We start from the raw sequence: 11,437 nt of genomic DNA on the forward strand, positions 1-11,437 counted from the left end.
TCATCTAACTTCTCACCATTTCTTTTTAGGTTATTAGTAACCGTCAAGACTCTTGAGAAGTAATCTGAGATGAGTTCTCCTTCCTTCATTTGCAATGCTTCAAATTCTCCTCTTAGAGTTTGAAGACGTACCTTCTTAACTTGTTCCGCTCCCTTGTAAGATGTCTGAAGCTTCTCCCATGCTTCTTTGGATGTCTTTGCTCCAGCAACCTTCTCAAATGTATCTTCATCTAATCCTTGATAGATTAGACAGAGAGCCTTCTTGTCTCTCTTCCTTGAATCTCTCAAACCATCCTTTTGAGTTTGAGATAGACCACCATCATTCTCCGGTTCATTGAAGCCTTTCTCGACTATCTCCCACACATCATGTGCTCCTAGGATAGCCATCAGCCTAAGACTCCAATTGTCATAGTTGCTCTTAGTGAGCAATGGAACTTGGAAGGGAACACCATTGTTTGCCATCTTCAAAAGGAACTTGTAGCTCTGATACCACTTTGTTGGAATGAAAAACTTTATAAGGATGGAGAAAGTATTTAAGTGTTTGAAGAGAGAGAAATTTTGTGAAGAAGAAAGATTTTATAACTTAGAAGAATATTTTTATTACTTGTTACAAGCTTTGTTTATTTCTTGGTGATACAAAATGAAAGGGAAGTGGAGGTATTTATAGCTCCCATAATACAAAATATCTCAAATATTTTAATCTTAAATCTAGATAATTCTAACATAATATCTAGATTTTTTATTCCAATTATCTAGATTTTTCTATAACAATATCTACATTTTTTTTAACTTAAGGATGTGGAAGATTATTCTAGAATTTGGGTTAAAGTTTTGGATCAACACATGATTAGCCCAATAATGCTTAACCCAAATCAAATTTACTTTTCAACAGGATTCTATGTTTCCACTGAAATGGAAATTTTACATGACTTGGTGATCCATTGTGATTCGAGCTTGGCACACATTGCGTTTGGTCTTAAACTTGCAAATCTGTTCGAGCCAAACTATGATTTGAGTCGTTTCATCGACCATATCATATGGTTCTTCTTTTAGCGATTTTCATTATATAGAGTTTTTAATGTAGTTTTGTGATTTACTGTAGTTGGAGGTATTTGTTTCCTCCAAGAAATTACTTTTCGACGGTTTTTGGTAGTAATATGAGAAAGAAAAATGGATAAATAATTTATCAGAGTCATGCAGGCTCATGTGATAAAAAAAAGGCAAATGTCTCATACTCCACTTTAGTCTTTAGATATTTAATTTTGGGTTCCAACTTTCATGTATCTACTATTTTGGTTATGTTTTTGGTTATTGTTGTGCTAGTTTTTTTCTATCTTAGTTTTATAAAGGAATTCAACTGTGAAATATTTACTCATTTACTCTCTCTTTTTTTTTACGTTTTCCTTTTCTCTTGATTTTTATCGCTAATATTTAAATTCATTTGATGTTATACATTCTACAATATTAAATAAGTCTGTCAAATATAACTAATAGTAGTGAATAGTTAAAATTTCATTTTAGCATATATAACTAAAATGTTCATTTCAGATTTCATATATTAACCCTTTATTTATTTTTATGTGGTTACCAATTAAAGTCTTGATTTACCATTTCGACAATACACCTATATAACTGAATGTGAGTTTCTCGCTCTCATAAATGACTGTTCCAAATCTAAGATAAAACTAACTCAGTTAAATATACAAAGTACCCACATCAGTATTTGATTCGATTCCCCTTGAGAACTAAATTATCATCACTTGGCCAGTCTGGACTTGGTTCACCTCCTGGCATTAGTCGGAAGGTATTCCAAACTCGGATCATGCACTGTGGTAGCTAGTCCACTCTATAGCACTAAGTGTGTTCCTTCCGAAACCGACCGGATCTCGGATTTATCAAAAAAATATTCGAAGTACAAACTTAGGCATATGTCCACTTTGTTAAACGACACCCTTGACAATCGTACGAACCTGGTTGAAGAGGCGAGCCCGACGTCAACATGAGCACTTGTTCAGAGTCAAGCTCGACATTCGCAGGACCAATTGTGCAGAGAAGAGGTGTGCCTAACAACCAACATAGTATGAATGATTTGGTCTTTATGCATCATTTTTGGCCTCGAAAGAAGACGAGAGGCATCTGCTTCAGGTACAACGATAAGGTGAGCTCATCAAGAAGAATAATGATCTGTCTATTCTACTTATTTGGAGCACCTAAGAAAGAATGTTTGACTTTAAATTTCCAGAGTCTTGCAGGATGCAGACATATTAATTAGATGCACCATATCTAGTTGTTCTCATGAGATTTGTTTTCTTTTTAACCTTCAAATTTGTTTTCCTTCCACTCTTGTTCGAAGAAAGCAAGAATTTTAATAATAATTTTAAAGGAATTTAGAGAGTTTTGTTGAACTCAAGAATTTTGATGGAGATTTAAAAGGGGATTTTGGTAGGATTTGGTAGGATCTTTTTTAAATATTTTAATAATAATTTTAACCATTAAACTACAAAAACGTAATTTATTTGTTAGGTTTATATTAAATACATATGTACTAGTGACTTACCAATAATACTACTATATGATATAAAGAAATATATGTATGTAATGAAAAAATTGTAAATATGATGAAAATTTTAAAACGTGTAATGAAAAATTTGTAAATATGATGAAAATTTTAAAACGTTCTTTTAATAGATTTGAGAATTCAAACAAAAGTTCAACTCATATTTTCCTAAAAATCCAAAATAAAAGTTTACAAACTATTTCACTTCGAACAATGCAATAAATCATCTCACACATATCAACCAAGTAACACATCCACACAACGCAATATATTACGATCAAATCTATTAATTCTGATAAGCAAGTGAATAGACTTGAAGAAAATCTTGACGGTAACATAGTTGTTGTTGTGTCTTTGACTTCAGGAACTTTTTGTTTGTTTCAATAACCAAATAGAGAGAAGATCTTCAAGGTCTGTTGAATTCTCAGAGTCTCAGTACATTTCACTTACATATACTCAGGGACTCAATAGTTTGCTTGATGAGAAGTACACGAGCTGGCCTTGAAATCATTTTAAGACTTACTCATTTTTCGCGGAGCTGATGAAAGCATCCACAAGGCGGATCCATGCTCGACGCCGACGACAATCGAAACACATAATGGTGTGTAGAGTTGTGTATGGGAGTAGAATGTGGCCTACTATTCTCGGATGGTATTGGTTTTGCGGAGCTGTTGCATATGCTTGGCTAGATATGGAGACGACGAAGAAGATAGAGAGCTGCCATGCGTACATGTCTTTCATGTAGACTGTGTAGAAAAATGGCTTAAAATCAATGCCGCTTGCCCTCTCTGTAAAAGTGAGGTCGGAGAAAGCAGCACTTCTTCCTCATAGGACAAAAACCGCATGGAAATAGTGAGTGAGATTATTTTCAAACTATTTGGATGCATCGAGTTTGTGTTGTGTTTATAAATAGTCTTTCAGACTTGTATAGTTGAAATTGTTTTTTATTCATTTTGTTTGTTGTGACTTTCCATATCAATAAATTTCCAAATAATGGTGTTACATATGCTTATCAAATTTTCCAGAGGGATGGTTAAAAAGCTTAAACAGAGAGATATTGTAGTGGGGTTGATTGATGAAATCCATATTTTCCAATAAATGGTGATTTAATAGGATTCTTATAAGTGTTATATCCAATAAGAGGGAATTTGTAAAACATTTTATAAATACCTTGTCCAATAAATGAGGATTCAGCAAAAACATAAAATTTTATGAAATCCATATTCCAATAATCCCCATTTAAAAAGAATCTCAACTGAAATAAATATCCATTTTTAATTTTATATACTATAATTATGTTAATGAATAATTTATAACTCCATACACTAGTATTTGTATAGCCATAAAATATTGTATTTTTCTCTTTAAGAAAACTTTTTTTATTACTAAAAATTGGTTTCCTACTCATAAAAGATATACAAGTCCCCCTCGCCCCCTAAATGTCAATCTTCATAACATGCCAATCCACTTTCCACCGAATCAACAACTCTGTCTTCTTGCACTCGTGTTGATGTTCTGGATGCTTTCATTTCTGTCCTTGAACCTCTGCATGGAATTCAGCTTTGACTTTTCTACACCTCAATGTACATTCATCACATCGATCAGTCTTGTGAGTTATGTAAGAATCAGTTTTTGGAACCTGAGGAAAGAGAAACTAGAATAAACACCTTGGTTCTATGAAGCTTTCTATTTGTATGTTTTTCTTCTCGTCTTCCATAACAAAATCTTCTCTCTTATAGCTTCTCGAACATGCACATCTTAAACCCATTAGGCTCTTAGCTACATTCAAGTCAAATTATATTTAATGAATGTTGGAGATGGATTACACCCCTCCACAAAACCCATCAAATAATGAACTCGGTTCACCCAATCGTCTCAACTCAACTTCACTCGGCGCCATAAGCTCGACACTCGTACGTACTTGGCTAGACAGCTTGGCTTTACTTGGCGCCACGAGCTTGGCTCAGTTGCCCGAACGCTCGGTCTAGAGGTGCGAAAAGCACAATTCGACCCATTAAGTTAAACCAACTTAGGACAAAAGGAAGAGGAGGTTTGCGTATAAAAGAAGGACATGAAGAATCAAGAAAGAGATCTGAACTGGAAACACAGTGGCTAACGGTTATAGTCTTTACTCACTACTTTTTTTGTCGACTTGTACTTTTCCGGCTAGTTTGTGTTCACATTCATGCACTATGTAATCTCATTCTTTTCTGATCAGTAAAACACTTTCGAAATAACTCACAATCGAGTTTGCCTCTTTTTTTACCAAGTCTGGTGAAACTCAGATTCAACGATGAACCAGCATTTGAACATGACGGCGAATTAGGGAACAAACACACAAACTTCTATTTGTTTTGCCCGTCATTGTTTCCTTTCATAGATCCTCTATAGGTCCCACACGCACATGTTTTGCTCGCTGCTACCTAGTTCATAATCGCGTCTTAACATTTTGGATAGTGCCATACACTAATATATACGTCTTGTTCATATAAGAAATCTTATTTTTACATCCCTATATCGAGTAGAACTTTACCTAGCTGGTTGTCCCATACTCCCATTCGTGTAGAGATGGCTTCTGGCTCTTGTTGACCATCGTTACTTTCTAAGTCCGAGTATGTGCATTTATTTGGATCAATTGGTAATTTCGTTCGGCCCATTACAATATTTATACATTCGGCTCAAACCTATCTAGTTAAGTAACATGTTTTTATCCTGATCATGGAGGCTAGTTCAATATCTTGATTCGCTGGTTGCCCGAGTCCTGAGGGGAAGATATTATAGATTGAGTTCGCCACTAAGAGTAAACTCTGCAAGCAGTCCATCATATATGTGGGCTAGCATTTCCACCGCAAGGAAGATTTTGCTATTGAGAATCAGACAGAAGATACATTATGGTTATGAAGTCAAGGTGTGGGAGGATCCGTGGATTCCAACGACACATGCTAGCCCAGCTACACCTGTAGCACCAGTGATGCATCCGAATATGAGAGTCAGCGATCTCATTAATCAGGTATCGAAGGAATGGGATGTAGGTCTACTGGAGGATTATGTCAATCCTGATGACATACCACTCATAAGGAGTTTGGCCATAAGCTCTACTCATCGTCGTGATACTTTCTGTTGGAACTAAACAAGGAATGGCAAATACACGGTTAAATCTGGATATTGGGTTGCTCAGAATCTATTGAAGACAGAGGAGGAAAAGGAAGTATTGGAGCCAAGTATCACTAAACTTCAAGCCTTTGCTTGGAAGTTAAAGGCGCCTAAGAAGATATGCCATCTTATATGGCGATTGTTAACTGATCATGTGGCAGTAACGAGGAATTTAGTAAGGCGTAATATGAGGTGTGATAACTATTGCCTAAGATGTGGAGAACTAGAAGAATTTGTAACCCATGCCATATTTGAATGCCCTCCAGCTCTACAAGTTTGGTCCTTATCAACAACCACAACAAGTCCAGATATATTTCCACTATCAAGCGTCTATACAAATATGGATTACCTATTCTGGAGGAAGAACAACATTATCGAACCAGAATAAGACATGGATCCTTATCCCTGGACAATCTGGTATATTTGAAATGCTCAGAATGACAAACTTTTCAGAGGGATACAGAGAGATCCTTTGGAGCTAGTTCGACATGCAGAAAGTGAATGGCAAGCCTGGTTTAATGCTAACGAGATGGTACCACCAGTGGTACAAGACAACAATAGTAAGGAACCTCAAGTCATAAGCTTGGATAATATTTGCTTGTTGGATGGATCTTGGACATCCTCTGCTCACTTTAATGGATGTGGATGGGTCTGGATAGACAGTGGTGTGAACATTCAACTTATGGAGACACGAAATTTCACTCGACGCGAACCAGCCTTGCATTCGGAAGTAGAAGCACTGCAATGGGCGATGAAGAATATGCTTCAACATTCGACATGCTAGAGCTTTGGAACATACTGTAAAGAGTTGATTGCAATGATTAAGGAACCCCATGCTTGGCCAAGCTTTGCGATAGAATTAGAGAGGATAGAGACGCTGCAGATATGTTTCCCGAACTTCAACATAACTCATGTACCACAAGCGCACAACTAGATTTCTGATTTTTTAGCTAAGACTGCTAGAACCTTCCATAGGGAGTTACATTTTATTGGTTGTTTTATTCCGGTCGGTTATCCATACCACCTCAGGTTTGAGTAATAGAATGATCCGTTCGATGTAAAAAAAAAAGAGTAACGGGTGTTTATATAAGTAAACGAACCGAACCGAAAATGAAATGATATAGTTCTATTTTGGGCGATGCCGACTTTGGGGTAGTGCCCAAGGTGCAAAAGCACACGTCCCCACCTTTTCACCAAAATTTCTTTATTGCTTTAGAGCATCTCCAAGAGCAACCTTAAAACCTCAAATATAAGGTTTTATCTACTCCCAGAGCAACCTCAAAACCTCAAATTATAAGGTTTTGTACAGTGAAACCTCAAATATAAGGTTTCACTGTACAAAACCTTATAATTTGAGGTTTTGAGGTTGCTCTGGGAGTAGATAAAACCTTATATTTGAGGTTTTAAGGTTGCTCTTGGACAATTTAATATCTTTTATATATTCTTATAAATTTAACTTTTACATATAAATTTCAATAAATATATAAATGATTAAATAAAAACAAAGCATAATATTTTAATAATATTAAACAACTATTGAACGCGCCTTTGGTGTTCTGCAATCCAAATTTGCCATCATAAAAGGACGATGTCGTTTTTGGAAGAAAGAAGTACTGCATGATATAATGACAGCATGCATTATAATGCATAACATGATAATTGAAGACGAACGGGACATCAACGCACCGATTAGAGATGCAAGAGCAGCGCCAGTGGTACAAGTTGAAATGACAGTAAACGAAAATGCCCGGTTTCAACAATTTTTAGCTCGTATTCTACAAATAAAAAATAAAGAAGCTCATCTCTCGCTTCGAAATGCATTAATTGATCATATATGAGAGCATTATGGGAATAATAATAATAACAATGAATAATGTATTTTAAGTTTTTTATTTAGATGTAATATGCTATTAAAATGTAATAGTTTATTAATAAATATTGTTTAAAATATTTTTGTTGTATGATTTTAGATTATATAAAAGTTTTATGCTTTTATTTGAGGTTTGTATAATGCAAGGACTGTTATGTAAAAACTGAAAATTTTTAAGGTTTTTTTTTAAGTTTACTCTTGGAGAAAGTCACCTTTAAACTTCAAATATAAGGTTCAGTAAACCTCAAATATAAAGTTGCTCTTGGAGATGCTATTACAGTCATAAATTCTGAAGTTTTCTAAAATCAAGGGTCCAATATTTAAAATCAACCATTAACCTCGGAGATTTTTTTTTTTTATAGCACAATGTCCATTAACGTTTTGAGCCGGACCTGATTTTAGTTATATGCTAAATAACCGGTATAGGTTTAAAGAACCTACGAGTCGAGTACTAATATTCGGTTAATTGGTATAACCCGATTAAAGTTTGTATATATTTAAAGAACGTATACAATTCAAGTATTAATTCATATAACCCGATTAATGCTTTTTCTTTCTGAAATGCAATTTCTTTTTTTTTTCTTTTTTTGTCAGCTTCTGAAATGCCGTATCAAATTTTTTTTTTTTTATATGAAATCGGTGGAGATATTTTTCTCCTGTGGTGAATAACATGAAACGTCCCCAAGCGGGTACATGTACTAACCATTCCTAGATGGCTAGATCACGGTCGCTTAAATAGATATGAATATTTTTTCCATTACAAAAAGGTTGGTTCACTGTTTAATTGAATCGATCCTTAGTGTCATTTTCGAGAAGAGAACGAACATGGTCGTATATGAATCATCCATTCGCAATCTTTCTCTCTTTCATATTGTAAACATGATTCTGTGTTTTTTCAAAGCAATGGAGTATTATATAAGGGAATGTTAAAACTTAAAAGTTAAGAGAAATTTTAACTGCGGTATATTCACGAAAATTGTATGGTCGAATTCGATGTTTAATGTGCATCGCTCCTGACTGCTGATGCCACTTGACTTATGTTAACTTTATGACTCGATCTCGCACCATGTCGCATAGCCATCTAAAATATTAGTTTGATTCTCTAATTAATTAAACTGGTAATAGCTGTATTATTTTTTGGTATTTGTTTTTATGGCTTATATCTTTTTGCTTTTCCTCTACTGGTTTAAGGTTTTCAAAATTTTAATATCAAAATAATTTGTCAATTACAAGCATAAAACACTTAAATATAAGCACCATATTATACGGTCAAATCAGGATATCAGGTAGAACGGGTTTACACAGATAAAGAAAAACCACAATTAATATTTGGACCTACAGTTGATGTTTTGAAAGCGTTATGTTGGAAAATAAGATGCCTACCAAAGATGAAACATTTTTTATGGCAATTGGTGACGGAGTGTATAGCAGTCAAGAAGAATCTGCAAGCGCGTGAGATATAGGGGATATATGTTGTGTAAGATGTGAAGTCGATGATGAATCAATAAACCATCACTACAAGAAAACACAGTTTTAGCAAGGAAATTTAACGAGGAAAACTAATCCTCGTGAAATTACGTTGACTTAACGATGAAATTGCGAGGAAATAAAGTTTCCTCGTAACGGCCTTGTAAAATACCGAGTAAAGTGATTCCTCGTAAAATCGTCGTAAGTTGACGTGGTTATTCCGAGAAAAATGTGTTTCGTCGCAAATTCGTCGTAAGATTAGCATGATTTTTACGAGGAAATAACTTACGAGGAAAGAACGAGAAATCCACCAACTTAACACGTTTTTTTTGCAACCAACCTAATATTTCGTCGTAAATTCCTAGCAAAATTCAACTACCAGATTCGAAAATTTTCTATAAATATGGAGGTTTGAACATAATTTTAAGCACACCAACAAGAAAAAAAAACGTGAAAAAATGTCGGGCTTGGGAAATATTTTCGAGTTGCGGAGGTGGATGTATATGCATAGAGATGCTAACGGGAGAGTGACGAAAGAATATCTTGCTGGGTTGGAGCGTTTTATGCATCAAGCAGATTCTACACCGCTCGCCCAAGAAAGCGGTAAAATATTCTGTCCTTGTAGGAAATGTAACAATTCAAAGTTGGCAAATCGTGAAAATGTTTGGAAGCATTTAGTAAATAGAGGTTTCACGCCAAATTATTATATCTGGTTTCAACATGGAGAAGGTTATAGTTATGATCAGAATGAAGCTAGTAGTAGTAATAGCAACTTTCAAGAAGAACCGGTTGATCATCAATTGCATAATGCACATAGTTACCATCAGGAGGATCAGCCGATGGTAGATTATGATAGGGTTCATGATATGGTAACTGATGCATTCGTAGCTCATGATGATGAAGATGAAGAACCTAACATAGATTCAAAAAAGTTTTATGAAATGTTAGATGCGGCAAATCAACCACTTTACAGTGGTTGTAGAGAAGGTCTCTCTAAATTGTCATTGGCTGCTAGAATGATGAATATTAAAACTGATCACAATCTACCTGAAAGTTGCATGAACGAATGGGCAGATTTATTTAAAGAGTATTTGCCGGAAGACAATGAGTCTGCTGATTCTTATTATGAGATTCAGAAACTGGTTTATAGTCTTGGGTTGCCTTCGGAGATGATAGATGTTTGCATCGACAACTGCATGATCTACTGGGGAGATGATGAGAAGTTGGAAGAATGTCGATTCTGCAAGAAACCACGATTCAAGCCGCAAGGAAGGGGACGTAATAGGGTACCGTACCAAAGGATGTGGTACCTACCAATTACAGATAGATTGAAAAGATTGTACCAATCGGAGCAGACTGCTGGAAAGATGAGGTGGCATGCCGAGCATACTCAGACGGATGGTGAGATGACTCATCCATCAGATGCAAGAGCCTGGAAAAATTTTAACAAAGTACATCCGAATTTCGCTAGCAATAGCCGGAATGTGTACCTCGGATTATGCACAGATGGATTTAGTCCATTTGGAATGTCAGGGAGACAATATTCATTGTGGCCTGTCTTTCTTACGCCATACAACCTGCCACCGGAGATGTGCATGCAACGGGAGTTTTTATTCTTGACCATATTAATACCCGGTCCGAAGCATCCAAAAAGGTCACTTGATGTTTTCCTACAACCACTGATAAAAGAGTTGAAAGATTTGTGGTCAACAGGGGTGAGGACGTATGACTGCTCAACGAAGAAGAATTTTACGATGCGAGCTATGCTTTTGTGGACCATAAGTGACTTTCCTGCCTATGGGATGTTGTCTGGATGGACTACACATGGGAGATTAGCTTGTCCATATTGTAATGGAACGACAGATGCATTTCAACTGAAGAATGGTAGAAAGACAAGTTGGTTCGATTGTCACCGTCGATTTCTTCCAGTTGGCCATCCGTACCGAAGAAACAAGAATTTGTTTAGGCACAAAAAGGTTGTGAGAGACACTCCTCCTCCATATCTAACTGGAGAACAAATTGAAGCGCAAATCGACTACTACGGAGCTAACGAAACAGTTCGCTGGGGTGGTAATTGGCATGTCCCTCGTAATATGCCTGATTCTTACGGTGTTCATCACAACTGGCACAAGAAGAGTATATTTTGGGAGTTACCATATTGGAAGGATCTCCTTCTGCGCCACAACCTTGATGTGATGCATATAGAGAAGAATTTCTTTGAGAACATCATGAATACAATATTGAATGTCCCAGGGAAGACAAAAGACAACATAAAATCGAGGTTGGACTTGCCGGATATTTGCTCAAGAAGCGAGTTACATATTAAAAGCAATGGGCAAGTTCCCGTTCCGATATTCAAATTGTCTTCAGAAAAAAATCGGTGTTGTTCAA

This window comes from Brassica oleracea, chromosome C6, assembly GCF_000695525.1.
Source record: "Brassica oleracea var. oleracea cultivar TO1000 chromosome C6, BOL, whole genome shotgun sequence".
In the NCBI taxonomy this organism is placed as follows: Eukaryota; Viridiplantae; Streptophyta; class Magnoliopsida; order Brassicales; family Brassicaceae; genus Brassica; species Brassica oleracea.